Source organism: Argopecten irradians, chromosome 11 (genome assembly GCF_041381155.1).
Source record: "Argopecten irradians isolate NY chromosome 11, Ai_NY, whole genome shotgun sequence".
Taxonomy (NCBI): Eukaryota; Metazoa; Mollusca; class Bivalvia; order Pectinida; family Pectinidae; genus Argopecten; species Argopecten irradians.
The window spans coordinates 19442382-19456068 of NC_091144.1; the positions used below are offsets into that span (position 1 = coordinate 19442382).

The 13687-nt window shown below is 34.1% G+C and overlaps 1 long non-coding RNA gene across 1 annotated transcript; it reads right to left on the minus strand.

Moving 5' to 3' along the window:
- Window positions 1–10746: 10746 nt before the first annotated feature.
- LOC138335035 (uncharacterized) lies at window positions 10747–13392 on the minus strand. The gene is made up of 3 exons (XR_011210223.1): window positions 13310–13392; window positions 11881–11970; window positions 10747–10829 (listed from the first exon to the last, which is right to left on the minus strand). It is a non-coding gene; the product is annotated as an uncharacterized lncRNA (long non-coding RNA).
- Window positions 13393–13687: the final 295 nt, after the last annotated feature.

Genomic DNA, 13687 nt, shown 5'->3' on the forward strand with positions numbered 1-13687 from the left:
AACCACTTTTGAAAATGACATAAGTACAATTTTTACTTATTGTTCACCAAGATTTTAAATATTTTATTATGTCAGCTAAGAATGGAGTCAGTAATCTGAATTCCGACAGATTTAATGATCATCTAATTGAAAGTGCCCAATGTATTTGTGGCTACCAAAATGAAAACATAAATCATTTCTTTTTCTTCTGTCCACTCTTTCATCAATACCGCCATTACTTATTTTTAATCTTCAATAAGATTGGCTTCATATCTGCTAATATTTTAACAAAAAGAAGTTTAATACTTTCCGATGAAGACAATAAACACATTTTAGACAATGTATCAAAATCTATTATTGAATCAAATCGATTCATGTAAAATTTCTTTGCACCTTAAATTATATATATATTATATTCATGATTTACAATGTACTTAAGTTCATACCCTATCAGAAGGTAAAAGGGCTATTTATAATCTATTTTCTCACTTTAATAGCTATGAAAGGGCTTAATTCAATCTTATTACATAAAAATGTAAATGTATGATATATACATGTACTAAGTATTCAGCATGTATTTATACTTTTATAGTAATATATAAATGATTATATGATGAGATATGATGCTAATTAACTCATATATGTATTGTTGCTAAAGATGGAAGTAGTTGAAAGGTGTATGTGTGCTTGTTTATTTTAATCAATTTCCAAGAATGAAACCTTAATTTGATACTCAACTATCAACAGGTATATTTATACATTTACTGTAGATAAGTATATAATATTCCACTTATAGAAATTAATTTATCTAAATCTAAGTTAATAGTAACTTAATTAACAATAATATAGTATAATGGTATACCATTGTACCGGATTCAGGAAAGGATTAATATAGGCACTACCTGCCTGTTATCCAATCCTTTTGTTTTCAATAAAATATATTGAGTTTAAATATAAAAATGGACAATTTTGAGGTTGTTTTTTTTTCTTCGTTTCTGTGACACACCAGTGTACCAGTGACACACTGATTTGGAGCCACTTTCTATAATATTGATTTCATTTCTTTATTTTTTCAAATTTATTTAATTTGCTTCTTTTCCATAAAATATGTCTGTTTCACAATCAGCTCTCATTAATGTTTAAGACTGAAAAAAATCTATAACATTTGTTAAGTTAGTTTAATAAGAAATCATATCAACTTGATTTGAAAATAGTCATTTAACTGAGATTGGGCTTATCAGCTTTGACCAACTAGACCTGGAACAGGTAATAAGAAAGTTTTGACCAACTAATTTAATTCAAAATATTTAATTGTCAAATATAGCAAAATATGTTAAATTAAGTAATAACGTAAGAAATAACATTTTATAAGTTAAATATTAGCATTATCCCTCTACACTAGTCTTATGTATACTTACGAGGGTTGTTTGTGTGTCAGTGTGTATGTAAGTATGGCCAGAGCATGGATGTGAGTGTGGTTTTTGTGTATTGTACTTGTATATATGTTTGTTTCAAACCGATGAGCTGAAAGGCTCAAGGATATAAAAGAACTGAATATTGTATATTTATAAATTATACACAATGGGATTGGGTAACAGGCAGTGCCTATATCAACCCTTTCCCTTTTCCAGTAAAGTACAACATGTTATAAATACAAATTAAACAACAAATTACAATTAATTAATATACACATCCTTACACTCTCTCTCTCACATCCTCGCGTCCCTAACCTATGAATTATTAATGAATCAGGGAGCATTTAAATTTGAGTAAAGATAGTAAATTATATGGGAAGATGTATAAATAATTCATTATTAAATGTGTTTATTAATTCATAGTTAAATATATGACTGAATATATCAGCATGTAAGTTATATCACAATGGTCTTTTTGTATGTATTATATATTTGGACACATTATATAGGATATATTTGTTATCATCAGAAAGTAGAAGACTACCTTTAGTTAGAATGTCAGCTGAGATATAGCCAATTCTGATAAAGATCATGTATAAAAAGTGTCTACAGAAATTAAAAAGTGGGCTGTTAAAACTGTCTTCAGTATAATTACCACAATCACATTGAGCACTGTATCTATCATAAATGTTACTATCTCCTTGTCAATATGTAAAAATTACACTAACAACAGACAGACATTGTGAGTTAATAATATGTTCATCTAAATTTATTCCATAAGTTCATTGTGCTAGGAAAAAAAACTATTTTTATAACAATTTGTGCATGCAAACCGCTACAGTAGCAAATATCTGTGAAGCACCCAATCTAGAGTTGTTGTTATTGTTGCTTTTATATAGGGTAAAACTTATTTCATATAGAATAGTCAGGTGTCGATGCGGTTGATAAATTTTATACAATTGGATCAAACACGTGTTTGTTTCGTATCGAGTAATTAGAGAGTCAATATTTGTTTTCAGAATAGAGTTTATAATGAAGATGTTACCTCTCCTCATACCAGTGATTATTCTAAGTGCTTCGATCATGTATTTTTTCAATTTTCATCGGAGAGATACATTGTACAATTGTTCCATATTATATCAGCATATTCCAAAATAGTCGTATAAAACTTTTATTTATAATTTCAAGGGATTTGCGATCAATTTTATGCTTAAGCATTCGAAGTTATATTTAGATTTTTTGACAGGCTTTGATTTGTCCCTACTGTGTTTATTGAAAGTTTAAGCCCAGGTGCCTATGGCAGTCTTGTTTCATTGATGATGATAAAATTATTAAATATGACATAACTCTGCATTTTGAAATTAAAAAAAGATATTGAATTATTTTTTTTTGTTGACACCAGTGTGGTATCAGCACGACAGTTTTGTATCACGATTTTACTCTGCTGTTTTGTTTGGTCAGAGGGCAGTTTTGATCCTGGGAGCCGATCTAGCCATTTAGGCGATATCGTCGTCCTACAACATCGCGATCGCCATTTATTGTGGTATATTGGTATAAGTGAGTTGTTTGTGCCACGTCCGTCGTCTGGACTTGTCCGTGTGTTGTAATTCGTTTATCGTCTGTCGTCTGTGTTCATTGCGAATCGTCCGCTGTCCGTCGTCCGTGTTCTATATAATCGTCTCTTGACCGTCGTCAGTCTTTGTAAATCTGTTAGCTCTTCGTACTATCGGTCTTTCCCGGTTTTCCATGAAGCAGCAACATGGAGGTAGAAGAACTATACCAAACTACATCGTCCCAGGACTTTGACACATTTACCTCGGCAGGAAAACTAAATTTTGACACCCCTGATAAGATGCAAGACTCAAAGGATGCTAAGAGAAAGAGAATAAACTCCCCACAAGACAATGTAAGTAAAGACGCAATCATCATACATTGCAAAACTGTGAAATTATCCAAGTGTAACCCTATTAAAATCCAAAAAACTTGTTACATGTGTTATAGAATACCCAGTAAAAAGCATCAGGGGCCTGGGAAATGGAGACTTGCTGGTAATATGTACTGATGACATGCAGAAAAAGAAATTACTTAAAGAAAAACAATTGGGTGAGTACAAGATATATGTAAAAGGAACCAGTTTCAACAGACAGAGTAGAAGGTGTCATATACGGTGTGTCACCAGACATCTCAGATGCCGATATTTTAGAATGCCTCGAAGAGGCAGAGGTTGGTAAAGTCACCCGTATGAAAGGGAGACAGTATGAGAGTATTGAAGGCAGTACAACTGTGAAACTAACTTTTAATTGTTAAAACCCTGCCCGAGCGTGTATCCATCGGATACCGCTCACACAATGTTAAACAATATATATACCGCCACCGCTCAGGTGCTATAAATGCAATCGATATGGCCACATAGCGGCCAAGTGTAGAGGCACCCAAAGATGCCAAAAATGTGGGGGGAGAACATAAAGTTCAAGACTGTACTAGTGAGACCAAAAAGTGTGTTAACTGTGGTGGACAGCATAGTGCTGCATATGGTGGGTGTCCTGCCAGGAAAACGGCAGTTGAAATTGTAAAAATTCAAACCACTGAGAAATGCTCTCGCCGTGAGGCAATAGCCGAGGTAAAAAAATCTTACGCACAAGCTGCAGCGGAAGCTACAGAAGTTAATCGTGTACCCTATACCGGTGTGGCCGACTTTAACATACCGCCGCCAAAAACAACCCGTCCATCCGTCCGTCCGTCCGTTGTTCCCAACACAGGAACCACAGGTAACGGTTCCAATAAAAAAACTAATGTTGTTACTGGTCTCCGTAATTACCAAATTTCAATCTGGCGAGAGCTGGTCTGAAATTCTTGTGTATATACTTGGCCAGGTCGATACACTGTTCGGTATCAATCTGGATGTTCCTTTAGTACCCCGCTGCAGAAACAACTTAAATGGCCCATAAACACCACCATCGGTATAGGCATCCTACAATGGAATGCCCGGAGCATTAATAAAAATGGCACTGAATTATTAAATTATATAGAAAGTAGACCTGAAATTAATATTATTTGTCTACAAGAGACTTGGCTTACCAAAAACACCAACTTTTTTTATTCCAGGTTTTTACCCCCAAATATTAAAAGATCGCCCTGAACATCAACGGGGGGGGGGGGGGGGGGGGGAGGTGTAGCAATATATATACGGGATAACCTCGTGTTTCATGAATTAGATATCACAAGTAACGTATTGGAGGTAGTCGGTGCTGTTATAAAATTACACGACAAATCTATAAGTATAGTAAATGTATACAACACCGCTACTTCCAATAAACACGAGGATTATACCCATCTAAACCAATTTATAAGTACCCCATACATCATGTGTGGGGATTTTAATAGCCATCATACCCTATGGGAGGCAATTACTGTAGTGCTAAAGGCAATGCCTTATACACTTATATAGAAAATAATGACCTTACACTACTAAATGATGGCTCGGGCACCCGAGTAAATATATCAACTTTTGAAATGTCAGTATTAGACCTTACCTTAGCTACACCAGACATTGCCGGACAGTGTACCTGGAGGGTTCACGAACACAATTTTGACAGTGACCACTTCCCCATCATTACACACTATAGATGTAAACCGTTAAGAAATAATACAGGTAATAAAGCGGGTTGGAATTTTAACAGGGCTGACTGGGTGGGCTATACAACATCTAGTGAAAGGGAAGTAACTCCGGTATGTACTGGACGGCAATGTCGAGTCAAGTCTAAAAAAATATCACCCAGGCCATAATAAAATATAACTAATATTAATGTTCCTTTAAAGCAGAAAAAGAACTATAAATATTCTGCAGTACCATGGTGGAATGGGGATTGTGAGCGGGCAGTACGTGCCAAGCGCAAGGCTTATAACAAAGCCAGGAGAAGTTTTAATTATTCTTACTTGCAGGACTACAGAGAGAAAAGAGAGGCTTGTAAAAACAGTTATCAATACAGCAAAAAAAGAACATTGGCAAAACTACTGTAACACCATTAATAAAGACACTACCATGGCCAAGGTCTGGAAAGCTGTCAAGGACATGAAAAACACAAACACATGTAAAGAAATACCTGCACTAATACACAACAATACACACATTACAGAAAATAAAGAAAAAACAAACTTATTTGCAGCCTCCTTTTCCTCTGTAAGTAGTACCGAAAATTATAATCAAGATTTTTTGCAGCACACAAAACACAATTTGAACAAGAACAGTCTGATTTTATTAATAATACAGAACCTTGTGATAATCATATAAACAATATTTTTACATTTCAGGAATTTACTGATGCGCTTGCGCAAACTAAAGACACAAGTCGTGGGGAAGATAAAATAACATATAACATGTATAAAAAAATTAAGTGTTCCAGCAACAGAAAGTCTTATTAGATTATATCAACCTGGTATGGATAAGCCAAAAAGTCCCTAATAGCTGGAAACACTCCATTGTTGTTCCAATATTTAAGAAAGGAAAAAATCCTAATATACCACTTTCTTACAGGCCCATCTCACTTACATCCACCCTTTGTAAACTTATGGAGAAAATGGTCAACAATCGCCTCAAATGGTACCTTGAGTGCAACAATTTACTTACAATCAATCAATGCGGGTTTAGATCTAACCGTGGAACAACCGACCACTAATAAAACTAACTAACGAAAATTCAAAAAGCCAACCTTAATAAAGAAAGTCTATTAGCTGTATTTATTGATTTTGAAAAAAGCATTCGACATGATGTGGAAAGATGGTTTATTATATAAAATGAAAAATATGGGTATACATGGAAACATGTATGGTTTTATTAAAGATTTTTTACAGGGCCGAACTATACAAGTGCGTATAGGGGAGACGTACTCAGAAGTATACCCAATTGAAAACGGTACCCCCAGGGCTCAGTGATCAGTCCTACATTATTTAATATCTGTATAAATGACAATATCTGACTGTATTACTATTAAACAAAATATATCACAATTTGCAGATGATAGTGCCATCTGGAAAGCGCATCGTAACCTACAACTATTGAGCACCGCTCTATCCAAAGACATTACTAACATTCTAAATTGGTGTAATACATGGGGATTCAAAATATCTGAAACCAAAACTATTGCAGTGCTATTTCGCAGAAGGGGTTCTGCTGAGTTTAAGTCAAGAACATCGGAGGTGAAAATTAAAATGGGGGAAACACTTATATCTATTAAAAATGTTGCACAAAATTTCTTGGTATGTTTTATGACAGAGGTTTACACCTGGAGCACACATATAGATTCTGTGATACAAGCGGTGCGAACAACGCCCTAATTTAATAAAACATTTAAGTGGTACTAACTGGGGGCTGTTGATCGTTATATACTAACTACATTATATAAAACCTTAATTAGAAGTATAGTAAGAGTATGGCGCTGAAGTATATCAACTCAAGCCGGCGATACACATCTAGCGCGCCTAGAATCAATTACAATATAAATGTTTAATGACTTGTTTGCATGCTATGAAAGTGCACTTCACTTTCTAGTCTGCAGGCGGAAGCCTCAGACCCACCCTTTCAACTCCACAGGAACTTTTTTAATTTGTAAATATCAGCTGAAAAATTGAGGGACTTAAAACCCCGCACACCTACAATAAACAGCCTAACAGAAGATGCCAAATTCATATATAATGAACCTAAAATGCCAATAACATACAAATCGTACTACACTTCGATAAAAACAATCAAATCTCTTCTTTTCAGATAGCAAACATCACATCACACACACCTCCGAGTTCAGCCCAATCCCACTGTGGACCCTGAGCAAACCGGAAGTGAGCACCACACTACACGACACCGTAAACAAGTCAATGTCGCCGGCAGATGCCCTAGGTCCTGCAGGTCAATATATCCTATCTTTTTCAGGAGTACACATATATACTGATGGATCTAAAGATCCAACCACACAACTATGTGGAGTGTGCTTTTTGTCATTCCGGAAATGAATATACAAACAAATTCAGACCTAAGTAGATCCATATTATCAATTATGAACTGCTGAACTTAACATGCAATTCCTAACTCACTCAACAATTTTTTGAAAAAACACCAATTTGAAACTAATTAGACTATGTATATTGTAAATCTTTAACCAGACTCACTGAGTTCATTGCAGTGCTATACAAACGCCAGCTTTCAACATTAAGAATCCCAATTGTGTTATGAAATTATTATATCTAATTGTCCTTAATACGACTGTTCAGTTTAGCATTGGATTCCGAGCCATGTCGGCATCACAAGGTTAATGACTTGGCGGATACGGAAGTCCAAAGCTGCCCTTAGAGTTAGAGCATCGTCATAGATTAAAGTTCCCTCGTATCTAAGGACGTAAGTTAAGGTCTTTTTTTGCAGGCACAGGAAACTAAAAAATCTTGCAAACTAAATGGGAATGAACCAGACGTGGGGAGGTCTATGGAAAACCACAAAATGCCCATTTTGAAAAAATTTTACAACAAAATTAATTTTAAAAAAATTTATACAGCTTAACGACCAGAGCATATACACACCACCGCGCTCTATCTATTCCAGAGGACCACGTGGGAAAAATGTCCGTGACTCAAATTTTTATCTATACCAAATGAATTTTACATTCTGAAGGATTATGTGAAACATGTAACTGTATTACCAGAAACCATAGAACACTAATCTTTTATATATGTGTGTGATAAAATTCTATTGATACAGAGACAAGAATTACGTGGGTTTAGGCTACAGGACAGGGGGGGGGTTTGGCGTGAGTTCGCGCTGGTGCCTCTTATGGGGGTTGGTCTTTGGATTGGTGGGGGGGATTATTAGGGGCGCGATAACGAACCTGTTGTTCGCAGATTTGGGTACAGCACGTAGAATCACACGTTGGAAACTTGTTCACCTTCAGTATGGAGGTGGCAGGAACTGTTCAGTTACCCTTAGGTGATGCGGTTCCAGCACGAAGGTGCGATCAGACACTCCCAGCTGTAACCAGAAATTCGATCTCAACAACAAGGAAATGGCAGGAGCACTATAGGTATCATTATATATACTGGTGTACTCCACATGTACATATCTCTTGTAGTCTACGTACTACATTTTGTTGCTTTGTGTCACGTACATTTTAAAATCAGACTGTTCGACAGAAGCCAGCACAGGGGCGCTGTCCGCATCAGTCACCAGTGGCTTATAATAAGACACCATTTTATATAAATTGTTACATATCCACCGGGGGGGGGGGGGGGGGGGGGGGTGGGGGAAGACGTATTTTCTTTAGAATAGGCTAGATGTGTAAGTGCTAGGTCCTAGGGGGGTTGGCAATTAGTGTTGTGCCGTATCGCTCGTGCACACCTTATAAGGCCCATCCCCCACCCCATCCCGCTCTATTTTTGCATAAATAACTTTTATAAATAAGGGGGGAGTTTGTGATACCAGCTGACGTCAGTTTGAAACAAACAATTTATTATATAAACTTATAAACTTAAAGTCCTAATAAATAGGGAGGTTTATTTTGCTTTTATAGCTAGTTTTTGTTAGGAAAAAACACTTTAATCTTTTTCAGATAAGATATTTTAAATAGAGATAGGACTAAATAGCATTATCGTCATATCATGTAAGCCCACCGCGATGGTTTAGCTTATATCAGCCCGACACGAGTGCAACAAATATCATGTTCATTATCGTCCAGCATTTAGGTTATCGACAATTCATAAATCATATGATGACAATGGTTCCATGATACGTCCGGAAGGGGGTCCCCAACCACTATTGTGGAAACATTGAAGATTCATAACGTCCGGGCCGCTGGTTAGCTTATAGTGACCTCGGAGACGGATGACCTTTAGTCTGAACTTGAACATAAATTTAAGGGTTAAGTATACATGTGAGTACATTTACACACGTGTGACAAAATTTTCATATATATACTTTACATACTTTAAATACACATGTATTTTGCACTTGTGACTGGAGAAGTGGTATAATGGTGTTAAAACACTTGTTTTTCTTACGGGGCTAGTTACTAACACTACAAATGTACATCACCTTTTTTCCATAAGAAAAATGGCGATAAACTATCGCTCAAGGATTATTATTTTTTCTTTATAATATACTAATATTAACAAATCCTTGAGTCAGAATGTAACTTTTTTTTTTTTTTTTATAATCACCAGTCGGTGAACAGTATGTGGTACTTTTACCAAATACTATCGACCTCCCTCCACTGATTACAGGTGTGGAACAAAGGGAGTGTAATCCAAACTCCGGCCATAAGACAGGGCTTTAGCCCATCTGGGCAAAATTTTTCAATAAGTTTATTCTTCATTTTTTTTTACACTTGGATAAACCCCCTTTAACGAAAAAACTGTACTCGTGGCAAGGAGATACAGTTTTGATAAATGAACAATCAATGTTTTTTTATCCTACAATCCATCGCAATTTTCTGGCATCTTCTCTGTTAAATTAACTATAATAACGAACTGATTTCAATTATAATATGAACATGGTCTCATCTCTTTTGATTTTCCTTAAAAACTTATTCCTTATATATACCAACATCCAATTTCCTCTAGTAACCTGGATAATTACTTATAAAATTTATTTTTGATCGGTTTAGAAGATACCGTGACACAACTCTACTTGTTTTTCAATTCTGATCTGTTGATAAATAATACACTGGGTACTCCCCCCTACTGTACAGGATGTGGAATAGGGGAGGCAACCCCTACATTTACACCGGCCAGGATACATAAGGGCATGGCCCGCCTGGCATTTTTTCTCTAACGATTTTTATCTCTTTATCTTAAACTATATATACATAGTATAACTGTATAGTTATATTATTAGTCAACGTTTAACGTGGCAGATTAAACAGTTGATCTACATAATTATAGATATATGAAAGAATACAGCTAATCTGGCTTCTAACTCCATTAAATTTTTTAAATTTTATTTTTTAATCTTTTAAATTTATCCTTTTAATTAACTATACAAATAATACGTATCCGTACGTAAAAAAAATTTAAGCTGGTTGGTTCCCTCACATTAAGTTACTTTACTAAGTATCAAATAATTATTATTGACGGCGAAGTCATTTGATACTATATTTTTAAATTAATTTTTATAAATAGATTTATATTACAATTTTTGATCAATATATCTAAGTGATTAATAACAAAGTTCTCATTGTTTTTCTCCTCTACTTTAATAACGCATACACTTAATATAATTTAAAAGTCAGCACACACCAACCCTATATTAGGGAGAGTCTGAAATCAAACATTTAAGACAATTAATACTTAATTATATAAGGAAAAAACATTCTTACCTTTCCTTTATCATCAACTGTGACCTTACAATGTTCTCTGGATACATTTGGGAGCTGAATGCGAATGTCACATTCATTGGATCTACAAAACAAACAATTAAGTTATAGGTTTAAAGCTGTTAACCATTATCCTAGCTACTGTGATATTTTTTTACAAATATACTAATCATTACTGAATAGTGAATATATTGATAAAATCTTAATGAAGGTTTTAATAATTGATCTTAAAGACAGAATAGTATTCCAGATGCAGGGGATATATGATGCAAGGTCATAAGCTGCTAAATGTCAGATTCGTTCGCACTAGATCTCCTTATCGATCAGTGGTTCAATTCAATGATGTTTTTCTCCCATTGGTGGGGTATAAGTTACAATAATTGAGATAACAGTTCTGACCTTCGGTTTTCACACTATCGGTTGATTTTAGCTATCCGATAACTCCATATAAATTGTACGGCAAAAAATACAAATGCAAATCATAAATAATTGAAATGATAAAAGACAAAGAAAATTTAATAACTTTTGCATAACTGACTGCTTCCAAAGCGTACACACTTTTGTAAGAAAATTATGCTTGAATCCAACAGGATCTTTTAAATTCGGTCAAAAATAAAGTGCCTTCACTTGGCTCCTAAAGTGACCATTTATGAAGAATTTGTGCATGAAGTCGCAGCCCTACTGATCTGTTTGGACACATACACCATCAGTTGGTTTTTAATAATGATGTTGAACATAAAAAAATGTTTGAAATTTAAGGTAAGTTCATTCAATTGTTTAAATTGGTGGGGTATGTTACAAAAAATAGATAACAGAAAATTAACTTAAACACTATAAATAAAAACGGTCGGTTCCCAAAGTTTGTATTTTTAACTAACCGTAATCATCAGTAGGGAAAGAAATTGTAAAAACCTTGTCACACTAAAAATTAAAGTCAATTATATGAAAAAAATAATAATAAAATAAAAATAATAGTAATAAAAAATAGTAATAAAAAAAAGACAAAGAAAATTTAATAACTTTCTGTTTATATATATATATATATATAACTGATCACACACACACCAATCAGGTTTGGAAAAATAATATTAAAATCTAAACATGTTTCACATTAACATCACTAAAATATAACTTACCTTCCAAACAAACATACTGATGTTGTCAAGGGAAATTGTGCACCATCTGCCCCCGTCCGCTTGATAACTACTATTTTACCATACAGCATACTGCAAAATATCACAATATGAGCATTATATGCCCTATATTATTCTCTTTTAAGTACTACTACTATCAATTAATTTTCAATGTGCAATTACCATGTCTACAGTGAATAAGCAAATTATGGAACTCTCAGGTAATTACAAATCAGCTGTCAACAAGTGTTCAGTCATGTGTCAGTGCATTAGTTTATATACATAATTCGGTATAGGTATAAGCTGACAATAAAACAAATAATTTTGATTGATAATCAGATTACAGGGACCCATTACTGATATTATTTAGGAAGGGATAAGTCTTAGATATTTACAAACAGAAATTTAGTATTGAGAAATGTCTTTGTTAATAAAACAAATTCCAATTTACTATTAATTGATTCAGTTTATAACCAGATTTTCTAGAAATTTTGAAAGTTTGTAGAAAACTGCATGCTCTTTTCTTTGGTTTTATCCAAAAAACTTGGTTTATGTCAAATATATCACCACATAATAAAATTTTGATGATGTTTATTGATTTCCATGTTCACTTGAACTGTGAATTTTGGTTGAAATTAGTAAAAATATGATAATTCTCAATGCTTTTTATGTGTGCTCTACATTAAGACGACCTACCTATATAATGTTATACTGTATCTTATCACAAGTGACATGTCCTTGTGGTAACAGACACAGAAATCAAATGAATGCAAGATTATCAAGAACATGCTAGTACTGATGCTGTATGTTACCTGTGATATGGAGTGTATCAATGTAAGTGGGTTTATTGTTTTTTATTCATCCCTTTCATTTAAAGCAATCATATGGTGAAATATCATTAAATTGTGCAATATTAAGAGCATAGACTAGTTTAAAAGTAAAATCAGTGGACAAAAACTGATAACAAGACCAAGATGATCTGGATTAAACAGTAGCTATGCATTAAAAATGTTAAATGACTACCACATTTCCCACAAAGAAAAACTTGGCTTTTGTTTTGTAACCACATTCATCGACATTTATTCAGATATTATATCATATGCATTCGTTTTCGACTATAAATAAAACATGAAAATAACGAATATTGAATTCACGATTTAACCGAAGAAAATTGAAATCTAGAAACTCAATCATCAACGTGACTTTGAACTTTTTGCATCATTTTACCGTTGGCATACATTTGCTCTCAGCTGTTTTCAACGCCATGTTTTTTTTAAAAAGGCCGATAGCACCAAATTCAAACTTACCCGCGGAACCAGTACGAGACACTAATTTTTATAAACAAATGGTTCGCTAAATTTAATTTATCAAGAGAAACCATTAAAACTGGTAAATAACTATAATATAATGTTACTTATTAAATTGACCTTACCTTTCTAACGGCTGTTACGGTGAATATAATGTATATTGCGCGATGCGCGTACCCCGGTAATGTATCGCCGCGCGAGGCTAATGATGAAGTGAGTAATACGGTCGATTCGGCTTTCGCCGGAAAAAGTATAACCGGAAGTAATATTTTATATAACAATTTTTTAGTCAACTTCAAAATAATTCGAACAAATTAATAGCAATATCATTATAATATGAAATATTTAAACATTCAATTAAGACGATAAAAAGGAAAAATAAATATTTTTCATAACCGTAAATAAACAGTGGCTGTGCGCATTGATATAATTTTCCTTTCCTTGTACAAGATTTAAATGTGTTGTTCGCGATGAAATGATTGGTTGGTTAGAATCACCCGCCA